The sequence below is a fragment of the Nicotiana tabacum genome, chromosome 11, assembly GCF_000715075.1.
Source record: "Nicotiana tabacum cultivar K326 chromosome 11, ASM71507v2, whole genome shotgun sequence".
NCBI classification, from domain to species: domain Eukaryota; kingdom Viridiplantae; phylum Streptophyta; class Magnoliopsida; order Solanales; family Solanaceae; genus Nicotiana; species Nicotiana tabacum.
The window spans coordinates 4880641-4897735 of record NC_134090.1 but is presented as its reverse complement, the minus strand read 5'-3'; the positions used below and the strand labels follow the sequence as shown (position 1 = coordinate 4897735).

At 39.1% G+C, this 17095-nt stretch overlaps 2 pseudogenes; one reads left to right on the top strand and one right to left on the bottom strand.

Annotated features, from left to right (window-relative positions):
• Positions 1-4708: 4708 nt before the first annotated feature.
• LOC142165716 (auxin-responsive protein SAUR68-like) lies at positions 4709-11310 on the bottom strand (annotated as a pseudogene).
• Positions 11311-11624: 314 nt separating this feature from the next.
• LOC107793621 (peroxynitrite isomerase Rv2717c-like) lies at positions 11625-16155 on the top strand (annotated as a pseudogene).
• Positions 16156-17095: the final 940 nt, after the last annotated feature.

Sequence of the window (17095 nt, the reverse complement as noted above, 5' to 3'; positions counted from 1 at the left end):
TTATTAAGCAACTCCTGTAACTGCTCCTTCAACTCAGGAGGAGCCATACGATATGGAGGAATAGAGATGGGTTTATCGGGCGGCATGACCAAAAAGTCAGCTAGAAACACATTAGGAAAATCTTGTACTACTGGAACTGAATCAACTGTAGGGGTATCAATACTGACATCTCTCACATAAGCCAGATACGCGTCACACCCCTTCTCAACCATACGCTGAGCCTTGAGGAATGAAATAACTCTACTGGAAGTATACTCTAAGATACCTCTCCACTCAAATCGCGGAAATCCTGGCATAGCCAGCGTCACAATCTTAGCGTGACAATCAAGAATAGCATAATGGGGCGACAACCAGTCAATGCCTAAAATAATATCAAAGTCTACCATGCTGAGCAATAATAAATCGGCTCTAGTCTCAAAACCACTAAGAGCAATCAAACACGATCGATACACGCGGTCCATAACAAGAGAATCTCCCACATGAGTAGACACATAAACAGGGGAACTCAAAGAATCTCAAGATACGCTCAAATACAGGGCAAAATAAGACACATAAGAATATGTAGTGCCTGGGTCAAATAATACCGATGCATCTCTATGACAGACTGGAACAATACCTATAATAACAAAATCATAAGCAACTGCCTCTGTACGAGCAGGAATTGCATAGTATCTGGACTGGCCTCCCTCTCTAGGGCAACAACCTCTACCTCCCCGACCTCCACCACGGGCTAGCTGAGCAGGTGGGGTGGCAGCTGGTACTGTAATCATAGCATGAGGACCCGATGGAGCACGTTGTGGCTGAGAAGTATGTGGAGGTGCACCCCTCCTAAATCTGGGCAATCCCTCACCATATGGCGAGTGTCGCCACACTCAAAACAAGCTTTGGGAGGGCGTGGTTGCTGTGACTGGCTCGGGCAGGTCTGCTGGACTGGCCGCGAGGAACACCCCGTTCAGGAGGCACACTAGATACTGGCGGTGCATAATAAGGCTCTTGGGGCCTAGAAGGAGCTGGAACACCGATGGCGGCTGGAAGAGCTGAATGAACGGGGCGACTCACATAACCCCTACCATGGCGAGCTGCTGGGGCACGAGCACCAAAATAAGAACCAGTCTCTCGAGACCTCTTGGCCTCCCTCTCCTCTCTATCCCGGGCAAGCATGCCCTCCAATCTCCTGGCAATACTCATAACCTGCTGATAAGAAATATCCATCTTCAACTCCTTGTACATACTAATCCGGATGCTGGGGTGGAGTCCCTCAATAAACTGTCGAACCCTCTCTCGAACTGTGGCAACAGAGGCCGGTGCATGTTGGGCCAAATCACTGAAACGGACTGCATACTCTGACACAATCATAGATCCCTAGCGCAGCTGCTCAAACTCCGTGCGCCATGAGTCCCTGAGGGATATACTCTCTCAAAAACATATCCGAGAACTGAGTACATGTAAGTGAAGTTGCCTCAGTCAGACTACTCAACTCATAAGCACACCACCACTGATAGGCTGCTCCTCTAAGCTGAAAGGTGGTAAAAGAAACCCCACTCGTCTCCACTACGCCCATAGTACGGAGAATACGATAACACTCCTCCAAAAAACCCTGAGCATCATCTGTAGCCAATCCACTGAAGATAGGTGGGTGATACATTTTGTACCTCTCAAGTCTGAGCTGCTCCACCTCAGAAACTGCTACCCTAACCTCGGGCTGAGCTGGAGCTACCGGCTGCATTGGTACAATCTCTGGAACTTGGTTGACCTGAACCCACTACTCTGGAGTACCGGCGACGGGAGTCTGGGCTCCTCCCCCGGCCTGAAATATGGCAGGAGCAAGTTGAATCAATCCAGCCTGAGCTAAGGTGTTGAACATGCTTAGAAACTGGGCTAGAGTCTCCTGGAGGGCTGGTGCAGAAACAGGTACCTCAGGTGTCTTCCCTTCAGCTGGAGCTCTGATACCAACTTGTCACGACCCAATTTTCCCTCCGTATGATGTCGTGACGGCACCTAGTCTCTATGACTGGGTAAGCCTAACATTTGCAGAATAATGAAATGAAAACATAAATTTAACAACTAACTGTAACGATAACACCGCAACTGAATACTATGCCGCTTGGCATGTACAATAACTCCTCAATATACTACACAACATTCCCAAAACCCGGAACATCATGAATCACAAACTACAGAAGGAAAATCTAGTGTCTCTATACATCAGAGTCTATCAAAAGAAAATACAAAAGATAATGAACATGGGGAAGAGTAGAAGAGGACTCCGAGTTCTGCGGACGCGGCAGATATACCTTGAAGTCTCCAAAGATGTCCCGGCTCACTGATAGTGCGGCTGATAAGGAGCACCTGGATCTACACACGAAAACATGTGCAGAAGAGTAGCATGAGTACACCACAATCGGTACCCAGTAAGTGCCAAGCCTAACCTCGGTCGAGTAGTGACGAGGTCAGGTTAGGGTCCTGTATGTACCTCGGTCGAGTAGTGACGAGGTCAGGTCAGGGACCTACTAGTATATATATAATAACACAAGATAGAATGAAATACCGCAATAAAATAAAGACTGAAATTTAACAAGAATGAAATCATAGAAGACAACAGCCTAGTACACAGAGATAACAACAGGGGATTTCCCGAGATACTATCTCGTATTACCAAACGTATATGTGCAGAATAGGGGAATCTCCCGGAATATCGTTCTGTAGTCCCAAAGTAAATATGCAGTACATGGGGATCTCCCGGAATACCGTTTTGTAGTCCCAAAGTAAATATGCAGCGCGAACGATAGAAATACAACTACATCACGAAATTCTTACGATTTAGACTAAGTACCAGTCATGGAAGAAGTAGGAAACTCACTAAGCATGACAGTTACATCAAGAAAACCTACAATTGAGAGTAAGTTCAAGTCAAGGAAAAATAGGAATTTCACTAAAACATGTTGCACAGAGTTCAGATAGGCAGTTAAGATACGTAGGCATGCTATTCTAAACTAAACAGGATAGTTACATATGCTAGTGTAGCTCAAATAAGGAGAAACATGTTATTACTTAGTGAAGAACGGAGTTTTACAACAAATAACCCGTGTACGTACTTGTCACCTCACGTACACGGCGCTCACATATCAAAACAGTACCAAATCCTAAGGGGAGTGCCCCCACACAAGGTTAGGCAAGCCACTTATCTCGAACCAAGCTCAATCAATCGGTCACAATGCCTTCCCCACGAATATCCGGCTCCGAATGGCCCAAATCTAGACAAAAGCAATTATAGATCATAAATACAACCATAATAGACTCATCTAATTAATGAAATCAATACTTTAACAAAAATTCCGAATTCGCCCTAAAAAGTCGACCCGGGCCCACATCTCAATATTGGGTAAAAGTTACAAAATACGAACACCCATTCACTCACGAGTTCACTCGTACCAAATTTATCCAAATCCGATGTCTAAATCCCAATCAAAACTCAGAAATTCGGTTAGGGAACTTTTCCCCATTTTCCCAACTTTCCAATCCAAATCCGAAATTAAATGGAGAAAACAACTATAGATTAATGAAATACAACCAAAAATAAGTTAGGAATCGTTACCCCAAAGCTCTCTCTGAAAATCCCTCGAAAAATCGCCAATTCCCGAGCTCCCAAGTCCAAAAATGAAGAAATGAATCCAACCCTCGATATTTCCTCTTTTCTGCCCAGAAATCTCGCTTCTACGAGCCTTCAACCGCACTTGCATAAATTCCATCGCATGTGCGAAAATCACTTAAAGGGGACTGAGTCCGCATCTATGAACAAGGGCTGCTTCTGCGAGCCCGCATCTGCGTTCCTCTTCCGCTTATGCTGATCTATGGCCGCAGCTGCGGTCCCAGCTAGACAGGGCCAAAACCGCTTCTGCGGCTCCATGGCCGCTTCTGCGGCACCGCACTTGCGACCCAAAGTGCACAGGTGCGAGTACACCAGGTGTAGCAGCTCTAGCAATTGCATAAGTCCCAAACTCAATCCGTTAAGCACCCAAAACTCACCCGAGGCCCCCGGGACCTCGAACAAACATACCAACCAATCCTAAAACACCATACTAACTTAGTCGAGCCCTCAAACTACATCAAACAACGCTAAAAATCACAAATCATCCTCCGATTCAAACTTAAAGAACTTGAAACTTCCAAATTCGACAACCGATTCCGAAACGAACCAAACCACGTCCAATTGACCCCAAATTTTGTACATAAGTCATATTCAACATTACGGACCGACTTCAACTTTCAGAATCGGAATCCGTCCCCGATATCAAATATTCCACTGCCGATCAAAAATCTCCAAAACTTTGACTTCCGCCATTTCAAGCCTAAATGAGCTACAGACCTCCAAAATACAATCCGGACACGCCCCGAAGTCCAAAATCACCTAACGGAGCTAACGGAACCGACGAAACTCTATTCTGGAGTCGTCTTTATACAATTCCGACTACGGTCCAAATCTTAAGGCTTAAGCTCCCATTTTAGGGACTAAGTGTCCCAAAACACTCCAAAAACCAAAACGAAGCCTCCTGACAAGTCACATAAGCAAAAAATAGATACGGGGGAAACAGTAAATAGGGGATCGGGACTATTACTCTCAAAACGACCGGCCGGGTCGTTACATAATTAGATGTTGAATATTCTGTACACTTGTTAAATATCATGTATCCATTACAAAACATTAAGGTCAACAAACTAGCAATTCTGTGTTTCTCAGTTCTTGAAGGTATAAAGCTGATGAGCATTGACTAGAAGCAAGTGATACAAGCAACACATTCTGAAGATCTACAACTACACCTCTTTTGATGAGTGATATGATGTAATTCATGAATATGGAATCACATGGTAATGTAATAGTGTTAATTCTCACAAATATGGAAAATTCGAAGAAGGAGAAGAGCTACAACGAAGAAGTGAAGAGAGAGAAAAGAGGGAAAAGAATTTCTATTATTACTGTGTTAACCGACTAATGTCCAAATACACTGTACATTTAAATAACTAATCAACTACTAGCCAACCAACTACACTAGTTAATTAGCTTAACTATAGTTAACACCTAATGACACTTAACTATAGTTAACTAAGTGACAACTGTACAATTACTAAGCTCCTTTACACCCCCCTCAAGCTAGGAGTGATGAAGATGTTCTTCATCCCTAGCTTGGACAAAAGATAACGACGTTGAAGAATAGTGAGAGCCTTGGTCAGAATGTCAGCCTCTTGCTCAGAGGATGGCAGTTACTGAACATGGACTAGGACTTGAAGCACCTTCTCGCGAATGAAATGACAATCAATGTCGATGTGTTTAGTGCGCTCATGAAATACGGGATTGGCTACAATCTGAATAGCGGACTCACTATCACGGTGGAGAGAAATAGGCAACTGAATATCCATAGCTAATTCTCGGAATAGACCAGCGAGCCACACAAGCTCAGCAACAGTGGCAGCAAGGCTACGATACTCTGCTTCAGCAGAGCTACAGACCATCAAAAATCTCCAAAACTTCGACTTCCGCCATTTTAAACCTAAATGAGCTACAGACCTCCAAAACACAATCCAGACACGCCCCTAAGTCCAAAATCACCTAACAGAGCTAACGGAACCGACATAACTCTATTCCGGAGTCGTCTTCACACAATTCCGACTACGGTCCAAATTTTAAGGATTAAGCTCCTATTTTTGGGACTAGGTGTCCCAAGACACTCCAAAAACCAAAACGAAGCCTCCCGACAAGTCACATAAGCAGAAAAAGATGCGAGGGAAACAGTAAATAGGGGATCGAGGCTATTACTCTCAAAATGACCGGCCGGATCGTTACATAATTAGATGTTGAATATTCTGTACACTTGTTAAATATCATGTATCCATTATAAAACATTAAGGTCAACACACTAGTAATTCTGTGTTTCTTAGTTCTTGAAGGTATAAGTTGATGAGCATCGACTAGAAGCTACTGATACAAGCAACACATTTTGAAGATCTACAGCTACACCTCTTTCGATGAGTGATATGATGTAGTTCATGAATATGGAATCACATGGTAATGTAATAGTGTTAATTCTCACAAATCTGGAAAATTCGAAGAAGGAAAAGAGTTGCAACGAAGAAGTGAATAGAGAGAAAAGAGGGAAAAGGATTTTTGTTATTATTGTGTTAACAGACTAATGTCCAAATACACTATACATTTAAATAACTAATCAACTACTAGCCAACCAACTACACTAGTTAATTAGCTTAACTATAGTTAACACCTAATGAAACCTAACTATAGTTAACTAAGTGACAGTTGTACAATTACTAAGCTCCTTTACACTACACCCCCCTCAAGCTAGGGGTGATGAAGATGTTCTTCATCCCTAGCTTGGACAAAATATAACGATGTTGAAGAATAGTGAGAGCCTTGGTCAAAATGTCAGCCTGTTGCTCGGAGAATGGCAGATACTGAACATGGACTAGGCCTTGAAGCACCTTCTCGCGAATGAAATGACAATCAATGTCGATGTGTTTAGTGCGCTCATGAAATACGGGATTGGCGGCAATCTGAATAGCGGACTTACTATCATAGTGGAGAGAAATAGGCAACTGAATATCCATAGCTAATTCTCGGAATAGGCCAGCGAGCCACACAAGCTCAGCAACAGTGGCAGCAAGGCTGCGATACTCTGCTTCAGCAGAGCTACAGACCATCAAAAATCTCCAAAACTTTGACTTTCGCCATTTCAAGACTAAATGAGCTACAGACCTCCAAAACACAATCCGGACACGCCCCTAAGTCCAAAATCACCTAACAGAGCTAACGGAACCGACATAACTCTATTCCGTAGTTGTCTTCATATAGTTTCGACTACGGTCCAAATCTTAAGGCTTAAGCTCTCGTTTTAGGGACTAAGTATCCCAAAATACTCCAAAAGCCAAAACGAAGCCTCCTGACAAGTCTCATAGGCAGATAAAAGATACAGGGGAAATAGTTAATTGGGGATCGCGACTATTACTCTCAAAACGACCGGCCGGGTCATTGCATAATTAGATGTTGAATACTCTGTACACTTGTTGAATATCATGTATCCATTACAAAACATTAAGGTCAACAAACTAGTAATTCTGTGTTTCTTAGTTCTTGAATGTATAAAGCTGATGAGCATTGACTAGAAGCTACTAATACAAGTAACACATTATGAAGATCTACAGCTACACCTCTTTCAATGAGTGATATGATGTAGTTCATGAATATGGAATCACATGGTAATGTAATAGTGGTAATTCTCACAAATCTAGAGAATTCGAAGAAGGAGAAGAGCTGCAACGAAGAAGTTGTATTTGATTTTATATACCCACTTGCATCCGATGGCCTTTTTGCCTTCTGGTAAAGGAACCACTTTCCAGGTGTTATTATCCTCTAAAGCCTTGATTTCAAGTTGCATAGCCTCAACCCAGTGAGGATTCTTAGCTGCTTGAGCATAAGTTGTGGGTTCAACTTCTACTGAAAATCTGGTGAGAAAGTTTTGATAAGTAGGTGAAAGTGAATCATAAGAAATGACAGTAGAGATAGGATGAGAGCAAGTTTGAGCAGCCTGAGACTTGGCAGGGATACCAAAATCTTTCATCCATATAGGAGGCTTGGAAGTTCTGTTAGATTTGCTAAGTTCTGTAGGTGGTGCTGGTACAAGCTCTTGTGAAGATGATTGTGAAGTAGGAACTGAATCAGGAAGTGTTGCCTCAATATTAGAGGAATGAAGAGGCTCTGTGGCTTCTGTGGACAACTGACCAGCCTCATCATGTGAAGTTGGAGCAACTGGAGCAGGATGACCAGCCTCATCATGTGAATTTGGAGCAGCTAAATCAGGATGGACATGAATAATGACATCATCTGTAGATAATTAGCAAGTATCAACTGCCTCTGGGAATGACATCTCAATATTGCTTTGTGTAGTCTTGAATGGGAAAATGGACTCATTGAAGACAACATCTCTACTAATGAATACCTTGTGTGTCTCAAGATCATAGAGTTTATAGCCCTTTTGAAAAACACCATAGCCAAGTAGGACTGACTTAATGGCCCTGGGACTGAACATATCCTGCTTGGATAGAGTGGAGACATAACCTAAGCATCCTATTACCACTACAAGAAAGTGTGAGATGGTGTACGATTATACAGAACCTCAAAAGCAGATTTGTTGTCTAAGACACACAAGGGAACTCTGTTGATGATATACATTGCTGCTTCAATACAACAACGGCAAACCTCCTTGGAACTTGATGGCCCTAGATATCTCAAGGATATGTCTGTGCTTTCGTTCGACCATTCCATTTTTCTGAGGTGTGTATGGACATGACCTTTGGTGTATAATCCCATAGGTATTGAACAGATCTCCACAAGTAGAGTTAAAAAACTCTGCACCATTATCAGACCTAACCACTTTGATATGCTTTCCAAACTGATTCAGAACCATGACAATGAATGATTTTAACAAACAAGAAACATCTGATTTAACTCTCATCATAAAAGTCCAAGTCCATCTAGAACAGTCATCTACAACAGTAAGAAAATACTGCATACCATCATAAGTAGCAATGTTATAAGGACCCCAGACATCCATATGTAGCAATTGAAAAGGTTCAGTAGATCTGCTAGTATGTGTTGGAAAAGCAATCCTAGTTTGTCTAGCTAGTGGACACACATCACAATTGTTCAAAGTAAATCTAAGCTTGTTCTGAAAAAAAAGAAATCCTCCTTAGAACAACCATAGGAACATGGCCTAGTCGTTTATGCCAAATCTCTTAGTCTGTAATATTTTGTACTGCCATAGATTTTATATGAGTATGAAAATCATTCCTGGACCTTGCCAATTGCCTTCAGCCTCCAACTGAAGAGCTCCTAAAATACAAAGAAGTCTGGATAAAATGCTGCACAACAATTCAAATCCCTTGTCACTTTTGAAGCTAACAGAAGATTGAATTTAAAATTGGGCACACATAATACATACTTAAGTAGTTCACCTCCAGGCATTTCACAATCCCCAACATGAGTAATTCTAGCAGTCTCTCCAGTTGGCATTTGAACCTGTCCTGAACTTCCTATTTCAATACCATTTAACAACAACTGGTTATTGCTCATCATGTGATTAGTAGCACCAGTATCCACTATCCAACTAGATCCCTTTGTAGGAATAGAACATGAAGTACCTGCTATATGTGCACTAGGAAAAGATGTACCTTCCATGTGAGCACTAGATTCTGAAAAAGATGACCTATTGTTGTTTAACATTTGCAAAATCTGATTATACTGATCAGGTGTAAACACAGGAGGTTGTGGCATTGTTGGTTGTTGTACTGACTGTACTTCTGTCTTAGCCAAGTGACCACTGATGGAAGCCCCTATCTTCTTTGATTTAAAATCAGCCGGATAACCAATGATCTTATAGCAATTCTCCTTGAGATGACCTTGCATGTTACAATAGTCACACTTCATAAGTTTGTATCAACCTTTTCTAGTGTGGCCCTTCATGCGACAAAAATCACATTCGACATTATAGTTTCTTCGCTGCTTCTGAGTGTTATTCCTCGAAGTGAACAAGGTCGTTGGTTCCATAGACTCAATAGGAATAGTATGACTACCAGCAACAATTCTTTGGCTTTCATCTTGCAAAATCATGGCATAGGCCTGATTCACAGAAGGTGCTTTAATCTTCATTAATATTTGGCTTCGAGCTTGACTATAACTATCATTCAAGCCCATCAAAAACTGCCAAAGACATTGATACTTTAGATGCACAAGATGTTTTTTTGATTTTTCACAGTCATAAGGAGGAGCTGGAATAATTGAGTCATATTCATCCCATAAATCCTTCAACTTTAAATAATACGCCGATACTGATGATGTTCCCCAAGTTAGGGTAAAAATTTCTTTATGAAGATAATACATTCGTGAAGAATTCACTTTATCAAACCTCTCGCGAAGATCTTCCCAGATTGCTCGAGCACTTGAGCGAATCAGAACACCACTTAGTAAATCACGACTTACATTGTGCATCAGCCACGATTTGACAATCGCATTGCAATAATCCCACAAATGATTGAACCTAGTTCCAAAGGTATCTCTGGCGATCGAACCGTCCATAAAACCCAGCTTGTTTAGTGTTAGCAACGAAACTTCCATAGCTTGGCTCCAAAGTGTGTAGTTTTCCATTCCGATCAACTGAAATCCCAACGATAACGAATTCGGTCCATCAGAAGGATGCAAGTATAGAGGATGATTGTGATCAATCACAATCGATTCCTGCATGGTCGATTGTTCTTCAAAATCACGTTCTTCGACTGTATCTCCTGCCATTGAAATTATGGCACAAATTTGCAAACAACTTTTCGGTGAATCTCTCGATTTTCAGCTGAATTGATGATGAAAACCCCGAGATTCACACGATTAATGCTCTGATACCATGTTAATTCTCACAAATCTGGAGAATTCGAAGAAGGAGAAGAGCTGCAACGAAGAAGTGAAGAGAGAGAAAAGAGGGAAAAGAATTTCTGTTATTACTGTGTTAACCGATTAATGTCCAAATACACTGTACATTTATATAATTAATCAACTACTAGCCAACCAACTATACTAGTTAATTAGCTTAACTACAGTTAACACCTAATGATACCTAACTATAGTTAACTAAGCGATAGTTGTACAATTACTAAGCTCCTTTACAAATAGGTCCATCACTCGGAAGTCCAAACTCTTCTTCAGACATGTGCAGTAGTTGTCTGATTATCTCGTGTTGTAGATAAGCCAAAAGAACCACAAATCACTTTTGATCAGTTGTATACACCACAAAATGCCCTTTGCCAACTATAGAATAAGATGTACTACAACACTCTGCGTCATGGTTATTGGATCTTGGAAAAGAAATTCTCTTCCTTTGCTTGACCGCAAACTTCTGTCATTTCCTTGCTATCTTGATGAGTTTCTTAGCACTGATCGTGTTGATTTCTTCGGTTTATAGGAAAGAAAATATTGTTTGAGTTTTTAGAAGGTTTGATGAAGTTCTATCTACTTGATGATCAAAATGTCTTATGGAAGCAGTTTATTTATAGTTGAGGCTAGAGAATGAATTTGAAAATTGTAGTTCTAGTTGTCAACCTGAGTTAGGTGTTTAAGGCAAAATCATGTGCTGATGTTTAATATGGGGCCTTAGAAATTGTGGAAAAGGTTGGTTGTCATGTTTTAAGTAAAGGGGCTGATGCATTTATTGAATTATTTATCACTATATCTTTAAATCAAGTGGTCCAAGACTAACTCATCAACTTCGTCTATTCTTCTGGATTTTATTTAATGTTGTTGTTCAACAAAATTTGTGGTCTGGATACTTTGACATTAACAGATTAAGCAAACTCATGTGAAACTTCAAGTATTGTTGTCTCTCAAATTTCTCTTCACTAAAAAAATATTAAGTATATGTAACTTACCATTAGCTTATATATATTAATACACAAAGCATTTGAGCAGAACAGAAATATCCAAACACTCAAAGAACTTCCATTTTTGGTGCAATTCTCAAAACTCTTGTTCTTTCTTTTCCTTCATCATTTAGAGTTACATCATATTCCTTGAGACAATGGGTATCAAAGTGATTCCATTTATTCAGGCTAATCGAATCCTAAGGAGGTCTTCGACATGTGGAGGTGTTCCAAAAGTACTTTTGACCTTTAGTTCTATTAGATGGGAATTAGAGCCTAAAGTCTTCTATTTGAAGAATCATGGTTCTTGACTTTTGTTTCAGGATAGATAAAAAAGTCTTATTCCGTATGACATTGAACATTATTTGTGTAGCTAGAAAATATGTCATATAAATTAGTACGGGACAAAGAGAATATTTTAAACTATGTATAGAGAGACTATTTATTTGGTCAAACTAAGCAGCCGTTCAAATAGTATTTACCTGATCAACGCAATGTATTTTGACTCTTTAATAAGTACGAGGGAATTCAACAGTTTTGTCTTTTAGCTGAAAAGAAGAAGAAAAACAGAGAGAAGGGAATAATAGAGGAGGGAACTGTATCAAATCAATCGGAAATGTTGCCGGTGCATCCGGTTGTAAAACCTATTCCCTCCGTTTCAATTTATGTGAACCCATTTGATTAGGCACGGAGTTTAAGAAAAGAAAGAAGACTTTTGAACTTGTGGTATAAAATGAGGCACATATTTTGTGTGGTTATAAATCATTGCATAAAGGTAAATTGTTTCCAAATAAGGAAAGATGTCATTCTTTTTTGCACAGACTAAAAAGAAAATAGGTTCACATAAATTAAAACGGAGGGAGTATATCTTTTCTGCTTGGGATTTGGAGAGGTGAAGGGGAGGGATTTTTCCCAACTATTTCCTCCTTCAATTACTCCGAAGAGTTGCAATTTTCACACTCTCCCAACAAGGTTAGCTTCCTTTTATCTCGGAGCTAAATGCGGTTAAGGAGGTTCAATTGAATCCTATTCCTCAAAGAATTAGACACATCTTTCCGTTTTAGTCTTAGTATGTGTAAAAGATAATGATAACTTTTTATATTTAGAAATAGTTTAACTTTAAAATTTTTATTTTACCTTAATGAATTAGATATTTATACAACAATAACAATAACCCAGTATAATCCTACTAGTGTGGTCTGGGGAGGCTAGTGTGCACGCAGACCTTACTCCTGCCTTGAGGTAGAGGCTGTTTTCGATAGACCCTCGGCTCCCTCCTCCAAGAACTCCCGCCTTGCTCTTGGGGTGACTCGAACTCACAAACTCTTGGTTGGAAGTGAAGGTTGGAATTAGATATTTATAGCCACACAAATTCCTTTTTTTGCTTGTTTCAATCTCAAGTTTCAAAAAAAAAATTCTTTTTTTGCTTAAACTTTATGCCCGGTCAAATGGTGCTACAGAAAATGGGAGGAGTAATGTGCAAGCAGGGAAAAAGATTTTGGCTGTATATATACACATTGTTGAATCCTCCTTAAAATAAGGGAATCTTCTAATGCAGTGACAAATGGGATTCAAAAATTGTTTTAGCTGACATGTTCAAATAAGTGTTGCATTCTTGCATGTTTATAAATTCAGCAACAACAACAAAATACCCACTGTACTATCACAAGTATGATCTGGGGAGGGTAGAGAGTACACAGCCTTACACCTAATCAGGGGCGGCTCAATAAATTTGGTGGCCTAAAGCTAAACTTTAATGTGAGGCCCTTTTAAAAACAATCCTATATATTTTTAGTTGAAGTAGATTTTTCTAACTTTTTGAGAATAAAATTACTTAAAAATTTTCGCATAAACCATTTAATCTCTCATGTGCAGTATGATCTTAAGTAATAGAACCTGATTCAAGAAGTTGATAACTTTGTATTTAAAGAATTTTTTGATGTTTCAATATATTTGTTGCAATGATGAAAACCTGAGGAAAAAAATAGACTTTAAAAGTGTATTACATATTTTTTAATGATTAATGTAATCTTTTTTTATATAAAATATTTTACTTTTCTACTTTGAAATACTTAATATTTTCTTAAAAAGATTTGGGGCCTCACGAGAAGAGTTGTGGTGGGATGGATTGCATATCTCCTTCTTTAACCGGAAGTATTCAGTTTCAGTATTTGGAATGAAAAAAATCCCTTATAAGGAACAGTTCCCACTTTAATGGGGAAATAAAAACCGAAAGTATTCAGTTTCAGAATTAATCAATGCCCCAAATTAAAAATCGGACATCAAATAAGAATTGGGAAATAAAAATTGGGGCCCCCAAAATTCTGGGGCCTAAAGCCACCGCTTTAGTGACTTTACCCTCTGGCCGCCCCTGCACCTACCTTGTGTAGGTAGAGAGACTGTTCCGACAGACCCTCGGCTCAAAACAAGCATGCATAAAATTTTCTTAAATTCCTTTAATAGGACTCATGACTGTACATGTGATATATTTTGCCTAAAATTTGCTTCTTTTATTATCAGCCTGTGATAGCTTATTCTCAAAAGACATGGAACTTGAAATCCGGACAACCTATGTATTCTGAGAGTGGATATTGGAGACCTAAACTCGACGGAACTATTGAAGTCGTCATTGCTCAGAGCACTGGTCTTGTTGAAGTCCAGGTGTTTTAATTTCCATATGAATTACATGCAATTTATTGCATCCGTAGACATTTTACATAAAAACTTTGCAACAATAACCCAAATTTGAGAGACTATTTCTGCGGAGTTTAAGTTATGTGCACGAACATATTTACAGTATCAAGTCACTTATAAGGTAATCATAGCTAAATATATATTACAAAATTAAGTGGTAACCTGATAAAAATAGTAATCAACCTACTGTATATACGGTAATTGGTATTGAAGGTAAAGTTTCACCGATAGTGTAAAAAAATGTAAACTGTCGAGTGTATATCACTTAAATTCATTTCTGTGATTCATGGATCATGCCTCAGAATTTCATGTTATCAGATTTTTTAGATGTGCTAAGGACATTTTTTTCCATGATTTGGCGAGCAGTACTAATAGTGAGCTGGTAATTTGAAGTGACTTTTGATGTTAAAAACAAGACTCATTGACAATCCAGGAGGTCAATTGTACATGTCGCGTGTTCGGGTTGTTTATCCATTTGGTCAACCATAAAATTATAATATTTCTACTTTGATTCTACAGAAAGGAACATATGACATGGAAGAGGGAGTTGTGAAGCTTAACAGCGAACTGGTTGGCAATGCTTCCAAGGTAACCTCCTCTTGCAGCACTGCTCATCTAACTAGAAATTTCATAAGAGAATCCTTATATAAACAAATTTTCGATTAAAATAGTCTAATGCGAAAGCATTTTGTAGTTGCAATAAGTTTTCTTTTTTCAATCAAGATTGACTTGGCCTTTTGTATCAAAGTTTGGAAAAGAAACCCTTGATTGTTGGTGGAGGTAGCTGAAGTTTTGACTTTCCTGATGGACAGGTCAAGGAGATTACTCGAGTTTTTAAAGTGGAGAATTGTAAACTATTGAAATGGCTACAAGTCTAATTGGTCTTCAGCCCCATCTCAGAGCCTCTCTTAAGAAGCTCTAGGCAGCCAGCTCATGACAAGAGATAGCAGTATCTATACTATAACCCTGATGCTTTTGTTCACTGGTCTTTGTGTTTATTGACATTTTATCGTTTGATAACCGTATTGACATTTTATCTTGTCCTACCACAAGTATGGTATTGAATGTTAATTTCAAGATAAAGCTCTATTCCATCTGTAATAATACAAGCTTTCTGTTGTATATTTTTCAACTGCTATACAATCTATTTTGTGCTATCATTTACAAAACATGATGTCATGACTCAATAAACAAGAATCTGCTGATTTCCACTTTCTTGGTGCAAATTAGAAGTTGAACAGAAACAATGAAGTAATTGAGAGGAGCAATGCTTTGTGAAGATCTCCAGCAGATACACCTTTCTTGATTAGTGAAATGATGTAGTCCATGAAAGCTGAATCACAGGGTAATGTAATAGGGCCACCACTCGGTAGCCCAAACTCTTCTTCAGACATGCTTAAAAGTTGCCCAATGACCTCATTTTCAAGGTAAGCCAAGGGAATGACGAACCGTGCTTGGTCAGCTGTATATACTACTAAGTGACCCTTTTCAACTATAGAGGATGAGGATGTACTACAACTGTCTGTATCACGGGCATTTCTTGGAAATGAAATCCTATTCCTCTGATTTGCCGCGAACTTCTCTCATCTCTTGGCCATATTGATGAGTTTCTTAGTACTGAGCATCTTCATTGCTCTGGAAAACTAGAAACAAGAAAGTAAATTAGAACCTTAGGGATCTTTGATGAATGAACTAATAATGCTTGTTTTATGATGAAAAGGCTCATGAAAGGAGGATTATTTATACAAGAGGCTGTAGACGGGCTTTGAGTTAGAGCTGAAGTTATGTTACTAACAACAAAAGGCAAAGCCATGTGCTGATGCCTTTTGGCCAGGTTGATATGGGGCCTTAAATTTGTGGATGAAGTTAGCTTGAAAGTATAAAAGATGATAAGTTTCCTCCTTTCTTCACTTTGGTTGACAACTGATTAGGCCTATTAGTTATGTTATCAGCTCATGCTTGAGACTTCTCACCAATGACAATAACTTGATACAATTAGATGTTGAATTGCTGGTGGAAGGCAAAACCATGTGCTACTCCCTTCTTGATCATATAGATGGGAGACATTTATATTGTCGTCTTGGCTGGTTGTGCTGGAAAAACCACTGCATTAAAGTTGTTAGATAGGGACACAAGTATATTAGTGTAGATGTTTGTAAATTGAAAATTTGGTGAGTTAACACTGCTCACAAATTTTACTCAAAGTCACATTTAATAGTAAGAAAACCTAATCTTTAGTTGATAGTGTCGAAACAAATGAGGGGATAGCAACCAAAGAAAAATCAACTTTATCAATTAATTCAATAAGTCTTTTTCTTGTTCTTTTTCTTTTCTTTGGTGGAGGGAGAGGTGTGCATATGAAGAAGATCAAAAGATGATATCTTACAAAATAGTGTGGTTTATTTAGAAGAAAGTGAAGGATGTAATAATTGAAGGGATATTGTTCCCTTGAGAAAAAATAAATGCGATAAAGCCACTGCAACATAGATGTACGAATGGTTCTTATGAAAGTTCTACAATGTTATAGTCCTTGTCATGTAATATTCCAAAATCAAAAGATTGGATCCCTGCTTTATTGTTCACTGCTTGTTTTGTGATAATTTTCTAGGCTGTTCCCAAAATTGACCACATAAAATTTTGTAATCCACATCATGTTGTCTGTTCATTCATTGTCACTTAATGTTGTCATAATTAGTGGAGTTCAATTCAAATTATAGGACTACTAGAAAGCAAATAAAAGAATCAGATTCTCCTAAATGATCAGAGAATTAAACCGTTTAATATAATTCTGATGAAGAATTGCAATTTTAAGCCAAGTGGTCCAGAATTATGTCATGAGCTATATCGATTCTAGTGGCTTTTAATTTTAAGGGTGTACTAAGATAGTAATAGAGTATGCAAAACCATGTGAAACTTCATGTGGATTGTCTCTCAA